General features: G+C 27.2%; 1 long non-coding RNA gene across 1 annotated transcript in view; it reads left to right on the plus strand.

Moving 5' to 3' along the window:
- LOC130902284 (uncharacterized) overlaps positions 1 to 16,170 on the plus strand; it is a 43,882-nt gene extending 27,712 nt beyond the window's left edge. Inside the window, exons 4-5 of the long non-coding RNA XR_009060378.1 lie at positions 8,573 to 10,245; positions 14,931 to 16,170. This is a non-coding gene — a long non-coding RNA (uncharacterized LOC130902284). The remainder of the gene's footprint in view (positions 1 to 8,572; positions 10,246 to 14,930) is intronic.
- The last annotated feature ends 4,030 nt before the right edge of the window (positions 16,171 to 20,200 follow it).

The following is a 20,200-nucleotide window of genomic DNA, read 5'->3' on the forward strand; positions in this document are numbered from 1 at the left end:
TTTTTAATGCAAACTTTAAAAATTTTCAGTATATCGATAGAAAATAGTTTTATTTTAAAATTTTCGTGAAACGGATTGGAAATAAACATTAAAAGTGATTTGTTTTTCTTTGATGCTCGTATTCGTGGCGTGGCTTTGTTTTTGACTACCGATGTTGACATCAATAAGTTTAAACAATGCATTTAATTATTTAAATAGTGAAATTTTAACATTGTTATTAATTCGGGTAGACATGTAAATTTTCTATTAGTCAAATTTCGTGTAATTTCATTTTATATTGTTAAGTAAAAACTATTTTCTTATTGATATAGGTAAGATATAATTCTCTTTATGTAAAATTAACAAGAATTATCCATCTAATCCATCCAGTTTGTGTGAATTCAGTAAATTACATTTTATCGAAAGCTACGATTTTATTGATTGATTTTTTACATATAATAATAATAATAATAATTTATACATGGAGTAACAGTTTAGAAATAAGACTTATATCTAATTATTTGTGGAAAATAAATATAGGTTAGAAAAGGATAGTGTAACATGGTTATACGATATTAGAATAAATTAGAAAATATGTCGGTTATTTAGATTTACAGGGCGACGAGAAACTTTGGAATGGTTGAAAATAATGAATGTTATTTGTACTGGAAGTAATCTCGAAACAAAAATTCTTGTATATTGCAGCATTTAACTTCTAATTATTGTTCACACAAGAACACTCTGTATTCGAAGAGTGGTGAATTTAGGTTCCATCTATATTTAATCGAAATATCTTTTTCTTTTAAGTATATTCAAAATTATGAAACTAGTTGTCCTAGTATCAAGACATGGCACTATCAAAATTCATTTTTGTTAACATTTGTAAATAAATAAGTTTATATTTCATATTAATAATTTGTAAAAAATGTCGTAGGCTTCTATAGTTATAGTCCATTACGCCCTTTCGAAAAAATATTCTCACATCTGTGAACCAGATGTTTTATTGCTGTAGTAGTAGGTAAAGATATGGATTTTTCCAATAAGACCCATTCAAAATGTACAGATAACAAAATAATAAAGTAATAAATATTATGGGTTCGGACCGTTTTACATTTTGTACAGAGCTGGCCGAAAGAAAATAGTTCAATATCATATTTGGCAGTATTGATTATCAAATTTTGAGAAAATGCTGATATTTTTACCGTCTCTCCAAAATAATATAAGTCTCAAAAATTCTTCTCTAATTTGTAATTGTTTTCTTGTTAAACTCTAAGTTTGTTTAAACTTGTAAAAACAATATGTTAATTAATCAAGTTTCGAGGATTCACAAACTGGAGATCTTTTGAGTGGTTTAATAAAGCATCTTCTTCTTCCATTCAAATCCAATTTAGAGAAAATCGTTGATTATATTATTGCAGCTATGTTACAAAGTGGGGGTGTTTATTTTGGAGGAAATAGAGATCATTTTTTTAATAACCATCATCATTTTGTATTAGTGCCGAATCAATTATTTGTACACACTTTTTATTTACTGAAAACAATATAGAAATAATCTCAAATCATTCTGTAAGATAAATACACGGAGAAAATATGACTTTCCAATGAAACAGTTACTGTTAGAAATTATCTCTTCATTTAATAAACTTTTTGTCATCACCCCTTCATTTGTTTAGAATCGCTTTTCACATTTTATACACAAAAAATTCTTTCCCTTCTTATCAATCGAATAACTAAAGCATTTTTCTTCATATTTGTATAAAAATTGATTGATTCTAAAATAATAATTTAATTTTCTTACGAATTTTCAACAAAGTTGAGTGTTATTTACTCGACATCGCAATATTTATTCTCCAAAATGCAAATTCTAACAAGTATATGTATAAAGAATTTCGAATGCAGATCGATAGTAATTGGAAAAAGAATATAAAAGCCCACCAAGTTCGATAACTACAAAGCATTACTTTTGAATAAACTGTACCAAAAAAAACTTCAGGGTTCCAAATATTTTAATTCTGGTATGTTTATGTTAGAAATCTTTTATGAACCATTATTAGACCCTTTTTTGTTGTTGAAAGTATCCTTTATTTATTTTTCTACATTGGTTATCGAGAATTTACAAGAGGTATAAAATATTTGAAAAACAACATGTGCGGTGTAGTTCTAGAACACTTTTTATCAGTTTGTAGAATAGTTTGTTTACATTATATCGAAGGTTTAATACCGATAACAAAAAATGTCCGTGCAGACCCTTCTTGGATGCCTTTGTCTTTGTTCGAAGAATTTCTTGTTTACCTAACATTTGGAATGTATTTTTTTTATATATATGAAATAACGTTCGGCAAAATCCTTTGTTAATGTTTGTCTAATTTGGGGATGAGGACCGCTCCAAATATGGGAAATTTTAAAATCACATTATTCTAGATACATACTCGTAATAATACCAAAATACCAACTATACATGTTGAGGGTTTAATACCGATAACGAAAATTGACCGTGCAGCCCCTTTTTAGACGACTTCATCTTTGTTGGAAGAATTCCTTAATTACTTCACATTTCGAATTTATTTTTGATATTCATAGGAAATATATTTGGGGATAAGGAACACCCTACACTATAGGAACTGAAAATATTAAAATCACAGAATTCTCGATATCAAGATAACAAAAATATTTTGTTTTGTACTTTATACATATGCAGCTATTTTTTGGAACTTCAAATAAATCTTAATAACATTGTTTTAAATTCTACGTTCTTCAATTAATAAACATTTTCATACGCCTACCTGTAATCAATAATAAAATTACTAATTAAAAAACGTAGATATGGCGTAAGGAAAAATAACGTTCACTACGATTCTCTCTAATTGTTTTATTTAATTTGGAGTTAAGGACCACCTTACACTATGAGAAATTTCCAGTATTCTCGATAATTAATTAAAATAATACAATATATATTGAGGGTTTATTACTGGAAACTCCGAAAAATTATACGTGCATGGTCCTTCTTACTTACCTTTGTCTTTGTTTGAAGAATTTTTTATTTACTTTACATTTGGAATCGATTTTTGATATTCATAGGAAATATAACGTTCAATAGGATGAGGACCACCCTACATTATGGGAAGTTTTAAATCACAGAATTCTCAATATCAAGATAACAAAAATGTTTTGATTTGGTCTTTATACATATGCAGCTAATTTTTTGGAACTTAGAATAAATTTCAGTAACATTGTTTCAAATTCTACGATCCTTAATTAATATAAAAATTTTCGTGTACCTGTAATCACTCATGAAATTACTAATTCCAAAAACGAAGCTATGTCGTAAAACTTTAAAAGTATACAGATTCACAAAAGGAAATTACTATTGTCTGCTGCCCATAAATTCTACTTATATAGTCATTTATTAATATTAAGTTATTGTGAATTGTAATAATTAAATCTATGCCATATTTTATTGTATATATTATATCTATTATCAATAATTATTTAAAACTTTCTTAGAAATATTATTAAAAATATATCTTGCTTTATATTGCTTTATTTATTTTATCTTTGAAAACACTATTTTATTCAATATGGAAATTATATAACAAAATATATAATATTTAATTACTTATTATTTAATAAATCAAAACTTTACATCTTCTCAGTTCATTGACCCCATTCGAATTCTTTGCGAATGTCTAGACTTGTTTTTGACTTGCGCACTGTGAATGTTGAAGTCACAAGCTTTAAACAATGCATTTAATTATTGAGATAATGAAACTTTGACAGTATTACAAATTCGGGCAGACATATTTGATGCTAAATTTTCTAATCGTAAAATTTCGTGTAATTTTGTTTTCGATTGTGAAATGAAAACTATTTTCTTATTGATATAGGTAAGATATAATTCTCTCAATGTAAAAATTAACGAGATTTATCCAGTTAAGTTTCCAGGGAAATAAACGATTTCAGTGTATTACATTTTATGGAAAGCTAAGTAATTAAAATTTAGCATTTTCTTCAGATAATTTGAACTTGTGTAAATCATTGATTTACTTATGAACATTAAATAAACGATTATCTAAAATATAGCATCAAAAAGTTCGTTTATCCTTGTCTGTCTAGACAGCTTATCGGCCATCTTTGTAAGTCGACGCAATTATTGTTCACGCCAAATCTTTTCAACTGTAATGTGTTTTTTCATATAAAAATATATATAGATATTAATATTAACATACCTTATTTCGTTTGTAGTACAAAATAGTTATTATTAGATAAATAAAATACAGAGATACCGGATTTGTTTGATTAATAACGACAAAAAAATCTTTGGATTTCTAGTTGTGACTAATGTTGAAAATTTTTATTGGAAACTTTGGAAATTTTCAGTATATCGATAAAAAATAGTTTTTATTTTAAAATTTTCGTGGAACGGATCGAAAATAAACATTAAAAGAATTTTCCGTGTTTCAATACAATATTGTGTGGTGAAAATGGATACCCGGAAAATTCTCAACTACCAAGATGGTAATTTCCTCATTTGTCAACTGGTGAGTGATTTTTTGTCTTATTTATTTGATTTTAAATATACTACCTTAAATATTTCTTGTCATTTGGTCTCAGATTATGAAGTGAAAACTATTTTCTTTTATATATCGGTAATATGCGGCCATTCTTTTGGATCTTTGAAATTTCAAGCGCATTAAACTGGGGATCTTTTAATAAAACAAACTTAATCTAATCGTTTTTCACATATTTTTTTTGATTGATAGATACTCAATACATAATTAGCTAAAGAGTTGTTACTAATCTAATAATTGAGTTTTCTGTTTCATAGAAAATTTTCCAAGTGAAGGTTTCAAATATTTTTTTTCTGGTATTTTTTCGTCTTGTTCAATAATTGGTAGGTATAGGAAAGAGAGGATAATTTGTTGTTTGAATTTAGTGCTTTGCTGCTTCAATATCTTTGTTCTTTCAAATAGAAAAAATTTTGAGCTAATGAAATTATCAAGAATGTTTTTCAGGTGACTGATTTGCATTTTGAAAACTGTTCAGTCAAAACTTTCAATATTCACTTTTCAATTATTTAATTTCTTGTATGAGCTTCTCGGGGTACAATAATTCGTAGGTAGGTGGAAGATATTTTTTAGATTTGATATTTCAATATCTTCCGAGGGATTGTTATTCTATTTTTAAAATCTTATGTTTATTTTATAGTCCAAATGTAATATTTATGATCGATATTTTGATAAATTGTGGAACCTTCTCAGACCCTTTCTTTATCCTTCCAAGAATTTAGTTTTTTTTGCTACATTTGTTATATCAAGAATATAAATGTGTTATTGAAAAATAACCCTCTACTACCTACTTTTTATTTGTTCCAATGATCTATAGTGAAATTAGGTATTATATATCTTCGAAAACCAACCACCCTTTTTTGTTTATTTAAGCAAACTGATATACCTCTTCTAGATGTTTCCTTTTGTTATTCATATTCTAAATGTATCCAAAATTTAGCACTTGATAAAGGCTTTATTTATTACTGCGTAGAAAATGAAATAGAAATTTTTAAACTTGAAATAAATTTAACACTATATAAATTCTACGATGTTTCTTTACTTAATAAACATTTTCATGTACCTACTTGTAATCACTAATGAAATGACTAATTCGAAAAACGAAGACGTAGAATATGTATATTTTTGTTTGGCAAATAGGATGTCCCGAAAGTAATTGAACATAACAAATATATGATAATTTTTTTAGACGAAATGTTCTATTTGTTCAAATTTTCAACTCGACATGAAAAGTATGAGTCAGTTTTGTGTAAATTACCATGTGTCTAGGTTTTGCTAAAATGTTTTATTTTATTGTTTCAAGTACTTCTAATCTACATATATTAATAATAATAATAATATATAGGAGATGATTGTATAAAAGTAAGATGCATTTTAGTGATGAAACATTATTTTCACTCCACCTTTTTTTTGGAGATATCACAACTACAATGTTGAGACCTTAAATTGAGTTTTATTTATTTGGAATTTCAGTAGGCAGAGAAATTTCGTGCAATCGTAAAGATTGCGGAAAATAGTAACTTTTAGTTTCTTTATTATCAAATTTGTATTTATGTTTCTCTCAGAATCTATAGTTTTGAAAAGAAAAGAAAAGATTAAGAATTGTTTCAACTAAAACGGCGTTTTAAATATTTTTTATTTTATTATACAATAGGGTGATATATCTATAGAAATTAGTTGATACGTGGCAAATTAAACCTTAGTTATCATTGAAATATTTTCATTTTTGTATAATTGTGTGTAATGAAAATGTTTGTCTTTTTCCATGATGATGATGAAATTTATATTGTACTTATTGACAATTAATAATGGGGACGAAATTATGAAATTATTGAAATTTCTCTTGTTTTATTTTTCTTGGAAATCGGCGTGCAAGAGTGTGAGGAATTTTTCACTTATTTCAAACTATACGATGATAAATGAAATCATATTATAAATTCAAAAGATGCCAGATCTGAAGACTGGACGATTATTCGTATTATGCTTTTGGAATACCAAAGTTTGCTTTGCAGCTTTCATACCCTCTACTTTTGACGGTTTATTTTCAAAAATTTTGCATTTGAAGTTCTTCAAATAAAAAAAAGTTCAAAAATTTGAGATATGGAAATTTCTGTGGTGACTTCCTTCTACGTATATATTTAACCGAGTAACGAAATACTCTCGAATGGATTTGCAAAATGGAAAGGCGAAAATTTATCTTGAAATCTTTATTATTTACTCGAGACATAAATTAACAAACTGCGTCACTTATTCTATTTACAAAAATTCCAAAACGTGAATTTGATTTAGATTTTTAGTACTAGCAGCGCTATCTATGTACAGAAGCTCATACTGAACTCATTTCAATATTAGTTTCTACTATTTCGTATGTCTCAGCTCTTGACTTTTTGTCACCTATTTATAAAACTGAAAGGAAGATGGCGTCCGTTATTTTCACACCAATTTATTTTTTTATTAAGACCAAAATTGTGTTAGAGTGAAGAAACATATTTTTATTGAATAATGTGTCCACCATCACGGAAATATGAATGGAAACTTCTAAAAAATTGAATCCCATAATCTTCGAATAGTGGTTGAAGGTCGAATGCCCAATAGTGACATCTCTTATTGAATAGTTCGGCTCCATAAATTTTGAGTATTAGTTTCATTAGGAAACATTGTTTGTTAAATGTTTAGTTCTCTTTGTTTCCACTATAAAATTATATTGATATACAGGGTGCGCCAATTTTTTTAAAAAGTTGAGTATTAGGGGGTCGTTTTAATACGAAAATGAGATCAAAATTTTTTGAGTACTTTGAGAGTTGTATTCAAATTTATATGAGATGTTGGTAAATAAAAGAACCCTCTGTAACTTATTGTAAGTTAAGTAAAAGAGTTTAACTGACTTTCTTGATATGATGCAATATCATCGTAGTCGATTAAATTGTAATTATTTGTTATTTTATATACAAAGTGAGCCCAAAATTGAAATTCTCACTATTTTTCTTCTTTCGAATGTATCATACTGGAATTTATCATTGTGTAATTTTTTTTAGTATTCCCTATACGTTAAATTTATAAGAAAATTGCTACAAATTTTTGTAAACCGTCATTATTACCATTTCCTCAAAAAATGTGATCAATCCGGAAGACTCACCCTATATATATAATCTACTTTGCAAAGCATTTACAAAAAAATGTGTTTGTAAGAAAGGAATTTTTTTTTTGGAAAACTACTAGAAAACATATATATATGATTGGTATTTTTCTAATATTATATCGTAAAATACAAATAGTTGAGAAAAACCCTGTATATCATAATTGGTAAAAAAATTTTGGTAAAAATAATTTCAGAAATAAAATAATGTAGTCCTCGCTTCTGTTAAATAACAAAAAATAAAAAAAAATTACTTTTAGTTGTAAAAAACTAATAAAATCAAGTTTTGAAACAAAAAAGGAATTTTTTGTATAATTGGAATTCGGAAGCGAAGCAAAAAATATCGTTTTAGTGGGAATGATTTTGTATAATTTTGTAGGAATTCCGTGAGAAGTTTTCTTGTTATATTTTGTTTAACTTGAAAACCACGAAGGCGAATTCGACAAATGTGATTACTTAGGTGATTTTTTACTTTTTTGCTTGCAACACGGATATTTTTTGTGAAGTTCATTTTGAAAATTTGATTTTATTGATATAATTTTCTTTTATAATTAACTCACTCAAGTCGAATAAATTACAACATCTTGGGTAATATAACTTTGAATTTATAATACCGGGTACCATCTAAAAATTGTGGACTTGATATTTACGAGGGGGAAAACTTTAGTGGCTGACAGATTTAAGAAGTAATAAAAGTTTTTTTCTGAATATATTGTTACATAATTTTCATTTATTATACATACAGGGGCAATCTGTTTATAAATATAGTGTTTGATTGAATGGTTTGACGTGAATAAATAAAAGGGACACAATCTATTTGCATGATTTTTTTGTACTTTTTTAATTGCAAGGGTATTTAGAAAAAATATTACAATTCATGTTTTTGTTTAAGGTGTTGGTGCGCGATTCTACGCGAAATTTTAACCCGTTAACGAAACGAAAGGTAAGTGTAGGACACGTTTCATAATGCGGTTTGCCAAAAAGTAGTTGATTGTTGGATAAATAACAAAAAAAATGATTTTCCATTCTTCATAACAAATATTTCAAACGACATATTTTACGTTTCTACTTGGTACTGCTAGATAATTCAATTCATTTAAACGTACGATGAAATTTTCCAATATTTTAAATCAAATAAATTTTTCTCCATCCATTATTCCAAAATATATGCTGATAAATTGATATTTTTCCCAAAAATTGAATGTAACACAATTTCAATATGATATACGAGGAATATCCACTAAGAAAGTTCCATTTGGTTATAAAAGAACATACGAGCAGGTCAAAAAACATATTTTTCATGCTGTTAACCTAATTTTCTATGTAGTTTCGAAAATTTTTCTTCCGGCTCGTTTCAACTTTTAGCGAGAGATTTCAGGTATAAGAAGAGATGAAAGTCGGTAGGAGTGAGGTCCGAGCTATACGGAGGATGATCAAACACACCCCAGCCAAATTCTTGGAGCGGTTTTTTTGTCACGTCACAGTGGGAGATGGGGCATTATCGTGAAAAAAAAAACAAAAACCATTTGACAGTAATCCTCGGAGTTTACCCTGTTTCTTAATTTCCACGCATGTGCCTAAATCAAACGGCAAAACGTCGGAGCAAACGGTGGAAATGAGTTGTCGAGGTGTCGAAATTTGCTTAGGGGTATCGTAAGATACCAAAATTTCATCCCCTATGACTATTCGAAATATAGGTTAGAAAAGGAACTTAAATTGTGGATGTACCTCGTATGAAGGAAATACTAAAATCAGTTATTAAAACTTTTTATTCAAATTTTTCTGAAATTTTCGGTCCGAATTATTGCATCAAATTTTGATTGAAATGATTTTTTTTGTTATTTATTGAGTGAGCAGAACTTTGATCAGATGTTGTTGGTTTTTGTGTTTTTTGGAATCCTAAGAATATTTTGTTGAGATTAATACAGTTACAGATTTAATTATTGAAGAAAAATAGATTGAATTTATTTTTGAATAACTTTTTTAACATTCAGAAAGTTTTAACAAATATCCAAATTTCGACTACTCCCTTACATTCAAACAGAAGATTGTTAATATTTATGACTAAAACTAATTTTTCTCATTATATGATACTGATCAAATAAAATCTTGACGTTGTTATTTTGGATTGATCAATTCTTTTCAGCGTTTACTGTAACACATTTAAGTCCAGTAAATATTTGATGAATAATTATGATGATAATCATATGATAGAATTTCTCGAATACACCTCAAATTCACTTTGATTCGAAATAGTAGTACATGGATCCTTCTGATCAATATAAATGATAATTAGATAATTGAGTAACTTGAAGATGCGATTTCCATTCAAATGACTTTCCGAGTAATCTGTTGAGATTTTCCTGATCTTTGAGAACAAATCTGTTGGGTTAATGAGATGATTGTGTGATGAATGTCATAAATGAGGTAGGCAACCGCCGCGATATGGAAAAGTGATTCGTAATTTTCGGTATCGATTTCGCTGTGTCGCGAATCGGTTTTAAGTGATGGATATCATGGAAAAGGAAAATGGATATGGAGGCTTTCCTATGTGGACAAAGTTATGTGAGTACAAATGATTTTACGTATCAAATTAACTTCGTAAAATATTTGCATAGTAAGTTAAATTACTAATTTTTTTTATACCATCTTCAAACATTATTATTGAAAAGTAATGAACGCTCTGTATAATTAGTATCCAAGCAAGATTTATACTCAAAGATCATAAAATTAAACCTCATTTTGGAAAATTCTCTCATTTTTTTCAAAAAATTACTTAAGGATTTTTATAATCTGAATGAATTCTTTTTTACTGATTAGTAATTTTAACCATCTTATGTTCATAAAAACAATGGTTATTCTATAAGAAATTCTTAAGGTGTAGGTAGATTGTTTAGAATTCAATGTTTTTAATGGTTTACTACTATGGAGTCTGGTATGTTTATTTTAGAAATCTTTTATCATTTATGAACCATCATTACACCCTTTTTTTTTGTTAAAAGTATCCTTCATTTATTTTTCTACATTGGTTATCGAGAATTTACAAGAGGTATAATATATTTGAAAAACAACACGTGCGGTGCAGTTTAGGAACCTTTTTTATCTGTTTGTAGAATAGTTTGTTTACATTATATCGAGGGTTTAATACCGATAACGAAAAATGACCGTGCAGCCCCTTCTTGGATGCTTTGTCTTTGTTCGAAGAATTGTGTATTTACATTTCAATCTTATTTTTGGCATTTATGAGATTACGTTTAACAGAATTCTTAAAGAGATAACGACCACCCTACACTATGAGAAATTTTAAAATCGCAGTATTCTAGATACATACTCGTAATAATACCAAAATAACTATACATGTTGAGGGTTTATTACTAATAAACGAAAATTGATAATGATAATAAAGGTATACAGGGAGTATCAGTTGAGAGATAGGTATGACTTATTTACAACTAGGATAACTTGGTTATACGAAATTAGAATAAATTAGAAAATATGTAGGTTATTTAGATTTACAGGGAGACGAGAAACTTTGGAATGGTTGAAAATAATGAATGTTATTTGTACTAGAAGTAATCTCGAAACAAAAATTCTTGTATATTTCAGCATTGAATTCCTAATTATTGTCCATACAAGGACACTCTGTATTCAAACAACTATTCGAATATTTCTATTAATGAAAATTCGGTTTCATCACACCTCGTTTTTTTCTTCTTTAATATTGGACATATTCCACCACCTCTTAGCTGTACTACTGCACCACACACTGATATGTCTTTATTGTTGTTTCCTTCACGAGATCCACAATGTTCTTCCTGTTCCATTCAAAATTCCTTCAAAGTATTTAGCCCATCTTTTAATTTTTCTTGTGAATCAATTAAGGACTCTTCTCTCGTTGTCCCTTATATAAATTACTCTGTAATTACCTAACTGTGTCCTCTCGTGATTTTTTTGTTCTATTGGTAAAAATTTCTCAATTCTTTGTTTTTAAACTTGATGGTAAACGAAACTTTTCTCAGAGTTGACTTTAGTTTCCGTGTAAAATTAAAAAATGTGATTCATATGTTTCATTTGTTCAACTAATTTTGGTATATACCGTATTATGAATAAACTCTGAATTTGTGCACAGTTTGTTTACTAGAAACAACTGAATTATAACATGTAACTCACCCTATACACATGATCTGCTGTCCAAAATGTCCATATCAAATCAAATTAATTGTCAATAAATCAATAATAAAAGTATTCTTATTACGATCAAGTAATGCTATTTCTCAATGATCCTTAATAAAAGTCTTGTACATTTTTTTCAAAAATACACATTTCAGAGTTTGCAAAAATACCCAAAATTATTTTTAGTATTCTGATAGATTCGTTCTATCGATGTCGGTATTTATTTAAAAGAATTTAATATTTTATGATGGACTTCCTTTTTATTATTTTGAGGGATTGCAGCTTTATTATACTTTTATTGGTGCCGAAATTTAAATTTATTTATTTTCGAGGAACATCACGTTCAAAGGAACCTTTTTTTATCCTTTCATGTTTATTATTTTACAAAATTTCATATTCAAAAATACACGTTTCAGAGTTTGCAAAAATACCCAAAATTATTTTTAGTATACGGGTAGGTTCGTTCTATTGATGTCGTTATTTAGTTAAAAGAATTTAATATTTTATGATGGACTTCCTTTTTCTTATTTCAGGGAATGCAACTTTATTATACTTTTATTGTTGCCGAAATGTAAAATTATATATTTTCTAGAAACATCACGTTCGATGGAACCTTTTTGATCCTTTCATGTTTATTATTTTACAAAATTTTATATCCTCTCAATCGTTATTTAAGAACGATAACCGCCCGATACTAATGTGTCCAAATTCTACATTCACCAAGCAAATAATATATTTATTTGAAATTACTTGTAATCATTAATTGAAAATAAGGCTGTAAAACAAAGTAGTAGGAAAAACTAAGATATGAAAGTACAAACAATTCTGATAAAGTTTAATACAAAGCGGGGTTTCCTCAAATTTCCCGAATTATTATGGAGGTGTATCTTTATATGGAAAATAACCATTTTCTTCTTTATAATTTGAATGTAAATTCACTTATAAAAACTGAAACATGCGGTAGCGCGAAAAACAAATTTGATGTAATCTTAGTGGTAATCAATTAAAACGAGCTTCACGGAAAATTCCCGTTTATGAATTTTCCGAAAATTGTTACAGATAGTTTCGAATATACGTGTCCATACCATATTTTCGTAAGTTTTTGAAAGAAAAATGATGCGAAAACTTTTTTTTGTGATACTAAGATAGGAACGAGGACCACATAATATTTTTGAAATATTTTCAAATCACAGCATAAATATTATACTGTCATTCTTTTACTATTATGTTTTGAAATATAATTGCTAACCATCCTGTATATACGGCAACACCAATGTTGCTCTTCGTGCTCCATTCTCTCAATTTTTTCAAAAAATCACTCAAGATGTATTATAATATGAAATCCTATTCCCTGATTAGTAATTTTAGCCAATAGTTATATGTTCAGGAAAACAATGGTTATTCTATAAGAAATTTTTATAGTGAACTTAAAATTATTTCAAATATTCAAGATTCCTTCGGACAATTTCATATATCAATTAATTCTATGACTCTATTTGGATTGCAACAATATTCTTTTATGTAAAACTTTCATACGAACTTTCTGTAGTAGCTTTCATATTTTCAATGCTACTGCAAAGCGTTATCATTTGAAAAATACAGTAAAAAAAATTTCATTTGCAATAGAATACCAAGAAAGGATTTGTATATTTATAATCTCTACACCAAATTAAATTGTTATATATTATAAAGGCAAAATAAAAATTTAAGATACCCATCCCATCAACAGTTTGACAAAAGTTAAATTTTGGGAAATGAAAGTTCAGTTAGTTTCGTAGTTTTCATTGAAATGATTTCATTTGTGTTACTTATTAGATGTATATTGAGAATGCTTATTATTTTCTAATGATTATGATGTTTATATTGTATCCAGGATTTTCTTATTGTAATAACCAAGAACCAATTATAATTTTCCTTGTTTTATTTATCATGGAAATTTCCTTTCGGCGAGCGAGCAAGAGCGGGACGAATTTTTCACTTATTTTAAACTACACGATGATAAATGAAATTATATTATAATTTCATAAGATTCAAAAGATGCCAGATCTGAAGGCTAGGAAGGTTATTCGTATTATGCTTTTGGAATACAAAGTTTTCTTTCCAGCTTCCACAGCTTTAAGTTTTGACGGTTTATTTTTCAAAATTTTGGATTTTCTTAATTTAATAACCACAAACCAATTACCTATTATGAAAAGTTTAAAGAAATAATGAAATAATTTTTGGTGTAGATTTTTAGCACTAGCAACGCCATCTTTACAGAGAAGCTCATACTGAGCTTATTTTAATATTAATTTCTACTATTTCGTATGTCTCGGCTCTCGACTTTTTGTCACCTATTTACAAAACTGAAAGGAAGATGGCGTCCGCTATTTTCACACTAATTTATTTTTTCATTAAAACTAAAGTTGTATCGAAGTGTAGAAACATATTTTTTATTGAGTTAATGATTTAATTATGAAGAAAATGTAAATAGAAAAGTCTAAAAATTGAAAAACACTCTTCGAACTGTTGATGATGGTCGAATACCCAATAGCGCCACCTCTTATTGAAAAGTTGTATTTCATTACTTTTCAGTAATAATTTCAGTAGAAAACATTTTTTTTAAGTGCCTACTTCTCTTTGTATCTGATATAAAATTATATTGATATACAGGGTGTGCCAATGCAGCTAAAAATTTGAATATTAGGGGTTCATTTTAAAACGTATCAAAAACATTTTTTATTAGATGTCTTTGAGGTCCATAATTTGAAATTATTTCGAACAAGCGAAACATAATTATAAAAACATGAGGATGAGGTTTTTTTTAGTTCTTTGAGAGGTGTGGGTAAATTTATATAATAATCGTCGGTAAATAAAAGAACGCTCTGTAATTAATTCAACTAGATATTACAACAAAAACTCTAATGACAAAATGTAATGTCTATCAAAATAGATTAAATAAATTGCTTAACGGAAATTTTGAAAAAAAAAACATAATATCTATGTATTATAATTATTTGATTTCGTATTAACGCTCAGGTTATTTTTCAAACAATTTTAAAAAATGGAAGATTTGAATTTATTTTTTTTTGTTTTAGGTGTTTGTGCGCGATTCGACGCGAAATTTTAACCCGTTAACGAAACGAAAAATATATAGTGTGCGAATCGATAAAGCGGTTTGCCAAAAGGAAGGTGATTGTTGAATAAATAACAATAAAACATATTTCTTCAATTTTTGTAACAAATATGTATTTTAAATTACAAATATATGTGTTTCTAAAATGGAAATGCTGCTGCACGAGGAATATATGAATACATGTAAAATTCTATTTTCTATTATTGTTTTTCTGTGTCACGTTTCTTTCCAAAACTTAACCTGTCTGAAAAAAAAATTTTTTATGTAATAAATTTTTTACAAATTAAATTTACAAATATAAAAAAAATTATAGATATCTGGAGAATAATATTCGTATGAATTTGTCTTTTTATGTTTGTTTTTTTCAGTTAAGTAAATTGAAAGTATGTGTGTGATAATTATTGTATCTTGTATGCGTGTGTAAAAAATTCCGTTTTGCAATCTTCATATCGATGGCTACTTCATTTGTTATAAATTTTCGTTTTTCTCTCCCAAACTGGACCTGAAATTTAAAAATATAAAATGTTGTAAACTTCGAATATGTGAATTACTTTGATAATAATTGAATGATAAAATAATTATACCCTGTTTTGTTCTTATGCAGAAATTGATAAAATTGAATTCTTCGAGATGAAAATTACATTTTTTTAATAATAATTCGAAAAAAAAAACATATTTTCTGGACATTTTATTTTATAATCGACTGTGAACAATTTATTCAAACGTTAATTGTTTCTAAGTCATATCAACCCTTAAAAAAAGAAAACTGCTTCTGTTTCTTTTTTAATTTTGAATGTTTTCTGCTCAAGTTAATTAAATTAAATGGAAAATTTTTTCAAACGTAAATTATTTCTAATATATATCAATCATTTAAAAAAAACACTGAATCTGTTTATTTTTAATATTCTCTGATCAAGTTAATAGAAGAAAGTATGTAGGTAATAATGATAAATACCTTTTACGGAATGGAAATTTTCCAAAGTCCATCAAATAGGAAGCAAACTTGTGTGAAAAAACAGCTATTTCATTTTTTATAAATTTTCGTCTTTCTTTCCCAAACTGGACCTGAAATTTAAAAATATAAAATATTGTAAATTTCGGATCTGTGGATTACTTTGATAATTGATTGATAAAATTATTATACACTGTTTTGTTCTTATGCAGAAATTTATAAAATTAAATTTTTCGAAACTAAAATTCCATATTTTTAATAATCATTTGAAAAAAAATCATTCTCTGGACTATTTTATCATATAAGCGACTTGGAAAAAATTTTGAAAGTTATTATACATCGTTTTTTACTAGAACAAATTTTTATAAAATTGAATTTTTCGAAACTAAAATTCCATGTTTTTAATAATCATTTGAAAAAAAAATCATTTTCTGGACTATTTTATCATATAAGCGACTTGGAAAAAATTTTGAAAGTTATTATACATCGTTTTTTACTAGAACAAATTTTTATAAAATTGAATTTTTCGAAACTAAAATTCCATGTTTTTAATAATCATTTGAAAAAAATCATTTTCTGGACTATTTTATCATATAAGCGACTTGGAAAAAATTTTCAGTTATACATCGTTTTTTACTAAAACAAATTTTTATAAAATTGAATTTTTCGAAACCAATATTCCATGTTTTTAATAATAATTTGAAAAAAAAATCATTTTCTAGACTATTTTATCATATAAACGACTTGGAAAAATTTTTCAAAGTAAATCTTACATGGTTTTTTTCTAAAACAAATTTTTATAAAATTGAATTTTTCGAAAGTAAAATTCCATTTCTTCTATTCTTTTTTAATATTCTCTGGTGAAGTTAACAGAAGAAAGTATGTATGTAATAATAATAAATACCTTTCACGAAATGGAAATTTTCCAAAGTCCATCAAATAGGAAGCAAACTTGTGTAAAAAATTAAGTTTCCCAATCTTCATATCGACAGCTACTTCATTTGTATAAATGTTCATCCTTCTTTTCCATTATCGACTTAAAAATTTGAAATTTGAAGATATAAAATCATGTGATAAATATCTAACGTAAACTCCGAAACATTTAATTGAATTATAAAATTATTATACACTGTTTTTTTTTCAATGTAGAATATTATAAAATTAAATTTTTGAAAGGTAGAATATTCTCTATTAATTTTTGGGACAAACGGTCTTGGTGTTCATAATTTTGAACCTTTCACCACAAAAATACTAAGAAGAATGAAAAATGCCCCACCCCACATGTTCTGGTCGCTTTGTTGGGATTGGCTACATCTTTCGAACCCTTGTTTCGATTGGCCGAGAACAAAGTTGGGTGAAGGAAGAAGGGCCTCTGTTATAAAAACGTCGTTTTCATCCATTGTATGTCATTACATTATAAATTTTAGCGGCGCTTAAGCTTACGTTGTAACTTATTATTCAAAATCCTTTTGAAAATTTTTGTGAATTGTGAAGTGCATCATTTACAAATGTAAGTAATTTCTGTCTTTACTATTTTCATTTTTGTATTATTGATGTTTAATATTTTTGTGAATATAAAATTTATTTCTCAAATAATATTCTGGATATATTTTTATCTTTTGGACTTATTTAATTTTTTTATTTCTGGAATTGTGATATTTTAAAATTGTTTTTTTTTTATTTAATTTTTTTTTCCAATCTTCAATTATTTTCTTATATTTAAATTTCAAGTGCAATTTTGTGGATAAATGTTAAATTTTCACTGTATAATTATTCCAGATTTCCAATTGTTATTTTGAAATTAGTTATTCATTGTTACTGTATACTTGCATACATTTTATTTCCCGTAGAAGATCTTGTCATCTTCGTTTTGAGTTCTTACAATTTTTTTCATTATAATATCTGTATGAAATTTCTTAAGAATACATATTTTCTAAACCATCGTTAGAATTTATTAAAATTTATTATTTTCTTGTATCCAAATCCAGAAGTAAATTCACAAATTCAAAATTTTCTCTTAATTCAGAAATTGTCTCATATTGCATTTTTAATATATTTTTTTTTATTTTTGAGAGGTGGTTGTTATAGAAATGTTCAATTTGATTTTTATAGTTTTTTCCGTCCAAGATTGATTGGTAAAAAAATTCCCTATATTGAGTTTAATTTCTATAGTTTCTATTTTTTTTACTAATGTTTAAAATTTAGCTGAATATGAATAATTAGAATGGTCGACAAAAAAATGTTTTTGAAGTAACACAAGAATGAATAGCATATTGTGATAAAATGGAAAATATGAAAAAAATAAATAATAGTAACACTTAAGTTAAGGTTTTCAGAATCATATTCATTTGTAAAATATTTATTGAAAAAAATTATTTCACTTTTTTTAAATCTTACATATTTTCACCATAAATGAACTGCGGCGCGTTTGACTCGACACTTTCGTCTTTATATTCACTTTTTGCATAATGAACAGAAAAGAACCGCTTACTATGAAACTCAACAAAATACTAATTTTTAATGTTATTTTTATGTTTATTATTCTGAATAATACAGTTCAGGTACTTTTCGGCCATAAAATTTACTGATTTTATCCGCCCCTTTATAAAATTACCTACCTGCTAGCCAATAAAAATAGGGATAATTAAACTATTGGAAAGTCCTTGGTATTAGGGATTAATGAATATTTTTTTTATTATTAGACTGGTATTTCCATTTTAAAAATTAATGTCTCACTTGTGTTATGAAATTCTTGTCGACCATTTTTATTATACATAAAAAATTTTGGGATATATCATAAAATATTGGGGTGCAGTAAGTTATACTTTTATATAAATGAATGAATGAATTAATTAAAAGGCTAGATAATGACTATAAATAGCGGCTTGTGATAAATTCATCCGAGAATTAACTTTGGACGAAATATGACGGATCGCAGTAAAAACAACCATCTATCGTTAGAAAAAACTGAACTTGTTTTTCAAATATTGGAGAAAAAATGGCGACATCTTGTTGTGGTTGGGCCGGTGCATCATTCTCTGCAAAAAAATTCATTGACTGCGTTTCTTTACTGACAGGCCGTTCTGGATTTTGAGCTGCTGGTGGTGGTACTTGTTTGATTTTTAGGTGCATAGTCGGGTAATTGTGTCTGGTGACGTCTCGTTTCGACGGTTAACAGTTTTCAGCCGGTCTATAGCTTCCATCTTTCTATTGTGCGGACTTGAAGATAATGGAAGTTTTTTTATCATCATTTTTCGTAACATTTACCGTAGGGTATAGCATGTGAAACAAGTTTTTTAGCATGTCGTGGCGTGAAAAACGTGACTAGGATCTTGGAATAAAAACTGGAATCTAAGGAAGAAAAATGTGAATGAGGGAGGGTGAACCTGTTTAATTCATTTTTTTACGCAAATTTTCATATAAATGAGGAGAATGAATTAATTAAAAGATTGAAGACGATAAATAGCGGCTTGTGATGAAAAATCCGAGAATAGCTTTGGACGAAATATGGCAGATCGCAGAAGAAACCTAACCACCTATCGCTGACATTGCTGAAGTTGTCATTCAAATATTGGAGAAATTTGGGATTTATATTAGACAGATTAAATTTCTATTAACAATTAACCTCTCAAATTATGTTGAAATAAATTTGAAAATTTGTTTTATATTCACAAAGTTCATAAATGATGCACGTCCTATTTTTTTATGCACGTACTGTATTTATAATTGCGACAGAGTAATAATTGTTAGCGTTGTTTCTTCCAAAACTAATACATGTTCAACAACTTGGCAAATTGGTAATTTGCTTTTGGTAATAAATAATCATCGCACTAATTTTCCAATCAAGACTCTGATTAGACTAGAGAATAAATCGTGGGGTGCATGAAATTTCTATCAACGATCCAACCGCTCTTATTAGGTCACACCGGTATTTTTTACACATTACACACAGATTTCTTTATGACCTACTATTTCGTTAATATTAATTATTAATCAAAATTATCTTTTTCAAGAAATTTGGCAAATTTAATCTTTCATTTTTAATTTTTAAAACTTTTATTATTATTCATACAATCATTAATTGATTAACTTGAAATATATACTCAGAAGGCATTAGGATCTGTCTCTGAAGCAACCAATGGCAAACTAGGCAGTTATGATAATTAATTGCAATATTCAATTAGAGGCCTCAATAACTGCATCCATATATACATACATATATATATTAAATAAAGATGCACTATCTTACGGTTTAGTCTAATCAAGGGTTAAATTTCGAC

The sequence above is a fragment of the Diorhabda carinulata genome, chromosome X (assembly GCF_026250575.1).
Source record: "Diorhabda carinulata isolate Delta chromosome X, icDioCari1.1, whole genome shotgun sequence".
Classification (NCBI taxonomy): domain Eukaryota; kingdom Metazoa; phylum Arthropoda; class Insecta; order Coleoptera; family Chrysomelidae; genus Diorhabda; species Diorhabda carinulata.